The sequence below is a fragment of the Tursiops truncatus genome, unplaced genomic scaffold (assembly GCF_011762595.2).
Source record: "Tursiops truncatus isolate mTurTru1 unplaced genomic scaffold, mTurTru1.mat.Y mat_scaffold_471_arrow_ctg1, whole genome shotgun sequence".
Classification (NCBI taxonomy): domain Eukaryota; kingdom Metazoa; phylum Chordata; class Mammalia; order Artiodactyla; family Delphinidae; genus Tursiops; species Tursiops truncatus.
In genome coordinates, this window is record NW_022983318.1 from 7,518 (window position 1) to 15,106 (window position 7,589).

The 7,589-nt window shown below is 36.3% G+C and overlaps 1 long non-coding RNA gene and 1 other non-coding gene across 2 annotated transcripts; one reads left to right on the forward strand and one right to left on the reverse strand.

Moving 5' to 3' along the window:
* The first annotated feature begins 700 nt into the window (after positions 1-700).
* On the forward strand, positions 701-3,830 carry LOC141277767 (uncharacterized). The gene is made up of 2 exons (XR_012329578.1): positions 701-1,124; positions 1,802-3,830. It is a non-coding gene; the product is annotated as an uncharacterized lncRNA (long non-coding RNA).
* Positions 3,831-5,251: 1,421 nt separating this feature from the next.
* Positions 5,252-5,355, reverse strand: LOC117310897 (U6 spliceosomal RNA). The gene has a single exon (XR_004524930.1). It is a non-coding gene; the product is annotated as a U6 spliceosomal RNA (small nuclear RNA).
* Positions 5,356-7,589: the final 2,234 nt, after the last annotated feature.

The window sequence follows — 7,589 nt, forward strand, 5'->3', positions numbered from 1 at the left end:
GAAATTTCAGCAACCTAAGGCCAGTATTTCTAATTTACTCACCATGCCAGAGTGTTCATTCATTATTGCTTGATCGCTGATACTGCATATTCAAGCTATTTTAAGATTTTGGAGTTCATAGTTTTGATCACAATAAATCATAGTTTTGATCGCAGTAAATCATAGTAATAAACAATTAGAAAAAACTTCTTAGATCTCTTTTTGTATGTTCCTTTAACTGGCTTTCATACAGTCACAACTGCTTGTTGCACAGTTAACCCATATTTGCAACACAGTATAGTCTTCTGGAAAAATATTCAGATGATCTATAGGTTTGGTATTAGCTTACCTGGAATGTGATTTTTCTCATTACATATAAGAGGGTAGAGCTGGCCCAAACAAGGATCCTTACTGTGTTGGCTGATAGCTGATAGCCAACACAGTAAGTTAAAAACTTAAGTTATTTGATGATGATCAGTGAAGCCCAAAATAAGAATGGTGCCTTCTCCTAACTTATTGCTTTTGGCTTACTAATTTCAAGTGTATAAATATATGATATATATATATATATAAATTCATTGGTTCTGTTAATAATCATAAAGGGATAATATTTATAGTATTTAATCATAGTATAATCTACATTTTATGTCTGCTTTTTTTCTTATAGTAGACCCAAATGATCTGTACATTGTAGAACCCCTCAAGTTCTCTCCAGAAAAAAGGTAATGTTTTGTTTCCTTTTAAGTATATTGGTGTGTTATGTGGGTGTAGATGAAGAAATAGGTTGAAAGTTTTAATATAACCTTTAAGTGGTCCTTAAACTTACTGTTTATTTTCAATCATGATAATGATGTAAATGTTTACAGGGGTCAGCAAACTATGACCCATAGGCTATATATGGCCTGTGGCCTGTTTTATAGGGGCCTGAAGCCATTTTTAAAGAGTTGTAAAATAAAAAAGAATATGCAAAGAGAGGGTATGTGACCTGAAAAGCCTAAAATATTTACTATCTGGCTTTTACAGAAAAAACTTGCTGACCCCTGGCTGATTGTCTGACATGCACTGATAATAAAGAATGACTCAGTGTGTGTGCTATTCCTGTAATCCTCACATCAACCTGAAGACGATACTCTCCCATTTTTGAAGTGAGAACACTGAAACTCAGAGTTTGTATCTTCTTTAAATGACTCATTAAATAGGTGGCAAAAATCAGACTGTACTTAGGCTTTTTTGGTTACAAAGTGTGTGCTTTTTCCATTTTGCCTCTTAAAGTAAGTTGTCCTCATTTTGATTAGAGGTAATTGTCTCCAGGTGAAAGGACTTGGCCATTAGAACTTAACTATCTTGTAACTTGGCCCAAGTTACAAGGTAGTATGTGGCGAAGTTAGGATTGAAATAGCCTAGGATTCAATCCTAACTTCACCACATACTACCTTGTAACTTGGGGAGGGAATTAAACCTGTGAACCTTGGTGTTTTCATTGGTAACCAGGGACAAAATATTGATACTCACCTTTCAGGGTTAGCAAGTAAGATACACATGAAAGCAACTAGAATGATGTCTGGCACATAATAGGCATTCAGATTTTAGTTATCGCCCCCTAATTCAGAGGTGGCAGATAAGAGTTTGACTGAGTAGTATTTACAAAATGAAAAGGTAATTATGGTATCTGTAAAGAACATAACAGTATGTCTTACTATTTATAATACTCTTTTACTTTCCACCAGGAGAGGGCACTTTACTCCAGTACCTCAGCTCTCTGAATTTGGTTAGGTAACTATTGGAGGTCTAATTCCTACCCTTTCTTTTCCTTGTGTTATAGAAGAAACGCTGCAAGTACAAAACTGAAAAAATTGAGACCATAAAGCCAGCACATCCATTGCACCCTATAGCCAATGGCGACATAAAAGGAAGAAAGCCTTTTACGAACCAGAGAGATTTTTCTAATATGGGAGAAGTTTATCACTCTTCTTATAAGGGTCCTCCGTCTGAAGGAAGCTCAGAAACTTCATCACAGTCAGAAGAGTCTTATTTTTGTGGCATTTCAGCTTGCACAAGTCTGTGCAATGGACAGTCCCAAAAGACAAAAACTGAGAAGAGGGCTTTGAAACGAAGGCGGTCTAAAGTCCAAGACCAAGGAAAATTGATAAAAACTCTCATACAGACTAAGTCAGGATCATTGCCAAGCCTGCATGACATAATCAAAGGAAACAAAGAGATCACCGTGGGAACACTTGGTGTTACAGCAGTCTCGGGACATATTTAAAATTAATCGAACTTTTCATACTGGAGACTTTTGTTGTTGTTCTTTGAAGAACAGTCTGTGGTATTTGAAGGGTTTGGGGGAGGGAGAAAATATTACTGGGAAAAGTATTCAGAAATTATGATTCCTGCCTTTTAAGAAGTAGGTGGGATTGTGTCAATCTTGGTTAGTGAGCTGCAGTTTTACAAGGCTGATCACTTCCTACAAGGACAATGGTAGACATTTTATAAAGATTTTTTTCACAGATTAATTACTGGGACAAAAGTAATTCGGAAGCCCAGTTCCTTGGGTGGGATAGGAATGAAAGCCTAAACCTCTTCCTTTAGCTTTGTTCCTACTTCTTGCACCTTCCCATATTTATGTGCCTTTTGTCTATTTATAATGCCACTGGAAGAGGAGGGAGAACTTTTCCTGTCATTTGATTTCTTTTATAACTTTGTTAGTTTTTTGAAGCTGCAAACACTACAAGGCTTTAATGTGATCTGCGCCTGGAGTTCAGTAAAGATCAGTAAAGACAGTGTAAAGATCCTAAAGACTTGGCCAACTAGACCTCTGTTTAGCAAACTCACTTGAAACAGACACTTGATGGAATTTTTTACATCTGTTCTTTTAGGTAAGTGGTGATGCTTTTGATGTTATTTTCATTTAACTTATTCACACTAGTTTTTCTTTGGTTACTAATTCAATGAGAAGGGGAAGAAAAAAACGACAGGATCTTTTCTTGAAAATAACTAGTACTTGCAAATAATTGTTTTATAAACTCACCTTTTAAACACATTTAGCCACTTTTAAGGGTTTTCTTTAGCTACATTACATTTTCCAACATTCACAATAAGCACTAATCCTCCCAACTTTCAGATCACTGTTTTCTCTTACAAATGGAAAATTCAAAGGTTTGTCAAATGAGTCCCAGGTCTCATAATCACTGCCTATGTATATATGCACAGAACCAGCTAGTGAGTTTGTCAAGCCTTGTCTAATTGGTCAAGTCTAAAGGGATTATTATTCCTTGATGTTTGCTTTGTACTGGCTACAAATGTGCAGAGATATACATGTGTGATGTCAATGGGTTTGTCTTTGTCTTTTTTCTTTAAAAATAATTGGCAGTGACTGTATTTGAATCAAATGATTTCTTAAGTATGTGTTTGTACAGTAATGAGTGAAAGTGGAAAGTTTCTTTTTGAAAGGGAGAGAATTGACCGTTTTGTGTTGCAAGATTTAAGTTATTGAGCACTTTTAGTAATAACTGTTTTTAAACTTGTCTAATACCTTTCTAGGGGTATTGGTTGTAATGTGACTTATTTAAAGCCTCTTTTGTTTAAGTTGCTGCTTTAGGTTAACAGTATGTTTTAGATGATTTAAAATTTTTTCCAATCTGTACAATTAGCCATTCAGAGCAAGAGGGCCTGATTGTATAGAAACCCATTGAAAAGAGGTCCAGATGAGAGCAGAGGTAGAGCGGGAAGTTACACCATCTGTGTGCAGCATCCAGGGTTGTGAAAGAAGACTTTCAATATGTAACTACGGAGCTGTAGTGCCATTAGAAACTGTGAATTTCCAAATAAATCTGAACACTTGTCTTTATTAATTACTGGCTCTTCTGTTCTTTGAAGGAGAACTTTTACAAACTTGTTACTCTGAACAGATTTGTTTTTGCCACTTTTAAAAGTTAAATACAGCAGCATCCTGTTAAATAATTAGTCACATTTCAGCCAACTACAAACTGATTGAACTTTGACAGAAACATTTTGTTCCCTATACAGTCAGAATTTCACCATTTCAAACACTGAAATGAGAGTTTTGAATATTTAGTAGACTACGTTTATGTGCTTTTCCTCTTATTAGGTGCCATCTTTAAGACTACTAATTGTTAATTTTTTCCATATATAAACATGGCATAACATTTTACAATTTGGGGTTTATTTTTCCTCTCTGAGATTATACTTACATGAGGGGAAAACATGAAAAATTCTTGCCAATAATAGATTTGTGACTGGCGAGAAGCAAAGCTATACGTGTGTGTGTGTATGTGTGTGTGTGTGTGTGTGTGTGTGTATATATATGTAATAGGCTTTCAATGTTCCTTGGTAGTCAACTTTATTTTATTTCTTCTAATATTAAGTAAAGCATTAAAACAGCAAGAATAAGAAGAAACGAAGGGGATCTGTAAGAGCAAGAACACAAAGTAAAGTTCTTATAATTGGATTTTTAAAAATAGAGTTATATAATTTGAGGAATGAAATAGTTTTATAAGGTAAGGTTTGCACAGAAAGACAGCTGTTCTCTATTCTCTGCCACTACAACGTCCCTCACACCCCAGCCTTTCCCCCATCAAGGGTTCCTTGCTCCCCAGCAGCAACCATTTTCAACTCTGTATCTCCAGTTACTGTGCTTATTTTGCCACTTACTGATTTGCCAGTTTTTGATGTGTCCCCAGTGTGAATATATAAACTTGTCGGCACGAATATGAAGTAGATATAAACTTATATTTGTTAACCTGGTTGAACAAATTTAAGATCACAGTATAATAAGCAACATGTCTATTTAGAAATATGTTTTAACTCTCTATTTCATAGAACAAAGTTACTTAAAAGCCTCATGCTTTTCCCCAACTTTTTAACTTGAGAAATTTCAAATCCATAGAAAACGTGAATTCCCATGCACTGTTACCCAGGTTCAACAATTAGCATTTGTAGTTTTCTTTTTATACATACATACACATGTATTAAACACATTTTTTGGGTGAGCCCTTTGAAAAGTTAAAAGATATCATGCTCTTAACCCCTGAATACTTACGCATGTGTTTTCTAAGAATAAGAACATTCACCTACATGACCATAATACTAGTATCACACCTGAGAGTCAGTAATTCCCTAATATCTAATACACACTCCATGATCAGATTTCTCCACAGGTCCACATGCATACTCTTTCCTTCCTTTTCCTTTCCTTCTTCCTTTACCAAGGGCCAGTCAAGTTTCATTTGGTTTCATTGTCTAGTTTCTTTTAAAATGTACAGATTGCTTTATGACTTTGCATGTCTTCCTTGTGTAAGGGCCATACTTATTTTCTCTGAATCATTCCAGTTTTAGTGTCTGAGCTACCAAGTGGCTATTAAGAGCTTTCTAGTGATGTATCAAACACTGTCACTATAAATTTTATCCCAACCCACAAGTATTCATTTATATGACATTAAGACATTAAAAATAATCCTATTGGAACATGTATTATACTCCACTGCACTATACTCCACTTAGTCTATTACTTTCAAAATTAATCTTTAGAATATTTGTTTACAACAGAGTTTCATCACTTGCATTTATAAGGTCATACACCCTAGATTACCAACTTGGCATTCCATTTTTTGACAAATCAAGATATTTGAAAACCCAAACAAATACCTTCTGTTATAAAACTTGTAAAATAAGTCTTTTTGAGGCAAACAGAAGCATTTGTGATTTTAAGTTTATAAGGGATAAAAACCAAGTTTTACACCCAGAATAGTTCCCTATGTAGGTGGTGTATTATCCCACTTAAGAGCAGGTGTTTAAATCATACTGCCTAGTTTCATATTTGTTCTCTATCTCTTGAGTTTGGCAATTAGACAAAATCACAAATCAGTCATAATCTCATTAAGCATCAGATTTCTCACCTGTAAATATGTGTAACAGCACCTATTTCAGATAATTGTTCTGAAGATCAGTCATGCTTATACATGTAAAACTATCATGTGCCTAGCCTGTAGTACACACAATGTTAGCTATTAATGTTTTGATGCTCAGAGTGAGATCTCATCCCTTTGTCTCTGAGCATCAACCAGCAGGTGTAAGACTGTCCTCTCCAGCCTCAGTCTACAACCACCATCCATTAGCAGGGTCAGCAGGGAGCTTTGAGCCAGATGTGCTCTGAGTAACATTCCACCCTCAGTGCTTCCATTGCAGGTGTCAATAAGTCACTCCAGAGCTCTGCAGGGCCCCTGGAAAGACCTTGCTACCCCTTGTTATAAGGCCTTGCCACAGTTTTATGCCTCAAAACCATTAAGGCAAATTTCGTATGCCTTTGATTCCTATTAATTTTTATCACCACAAGAAACCCCATATGGCTCTTCACATCCTTCTTTCTGGACCCATGTTCCTTCACCAACACCTAAAAACACTTCCCCTGTGTCCCCTGGAACTCAAAAGTCAGTCATCAGTAAAATTTCCTAAATCTTTAACTTCTTTCAACCTTCTCTTCACCTCCTTATTCTAACTGAAACTACTTTCCTTGAATCCTTTCCAGGAGGTCACTTTTTTTCTTCCTGACTGCCTCATACCACTCGACCTAGAGGTAGAATAGATGGTCTCCTTAATCTTCAGTGCCTAAAACGCCTCACTTTGTGTCTTATATTGACAAACTCTAGCATCTACTCTTTCTCCTTGTTGCAAGTGAACCCCTGTTTTCTCTCACCCTCTCTCATCTTCCTTCATGGGGTCACTGTCATTCTAATACTGTTTCTGTCATAATCCTTGGTTTCAATGTCTACACATTATTTTTCTAGTTTCTCACTTCTTTGCCTTCTTTCCCCTAAGATCTTATTCTCCAGCCTGTATTAGCCACTTAACTCCCATGATTAAATCCTAGTGTTTATCACTGTCAATATCCATAATCCTTAATACCAATTTCAAGCACCCAACTCTGAACACCTCCTATTTTTCTAGCTCATGCCCCCTCACACCCTAACTCTAACAATTCTTCGATTTCACCGAATCCTACAGTCCATTGGTCATACTGATAAGAACAGAGTAAAGGGACAAAGTAGGTGATTAAATAGATAATCCCACTAAGGGAACATAAGAAAAATGTATGGGAGACCCCTGTAAGTTAATGATCACTCAAGAAAGCAGGTTTGCCTAACCACAAAACCAAGCAGGCTTCCTTAAAAACAAAACCATGCAATAGTCATGAGACATGCCCTACAACAATAAACGATGATGGCTTTCTTAAGTTCCCTTTACACCCTGGTCTTTCTTGTCCCACTCCCAAATCACTTTTCTTTCACTCAAAAGAAAATTCTCTTTCCTATAGGGGAGGGGAAAAAATGACACTTTCAAAATATTTTCAAATGAACCTTATTCTTCATTAGGGCAAAGGCAATGCTTCCTATCTTTGTCCTTGACTTCCAAGAATGGCTTGAATGATGGACTTCCCTTTTACCATTTCAACTCAACACCCTTAGAAGTCAACAGCAATGGAAGAGGAATCAAGATGGTGGGGCAGTAGGATGTGGAGCTTACCTCTTCCCAGAGATACAGCAAAAACACATCTACAAGTGGAACTATTCACACAGAATATCTACTGAATGCTG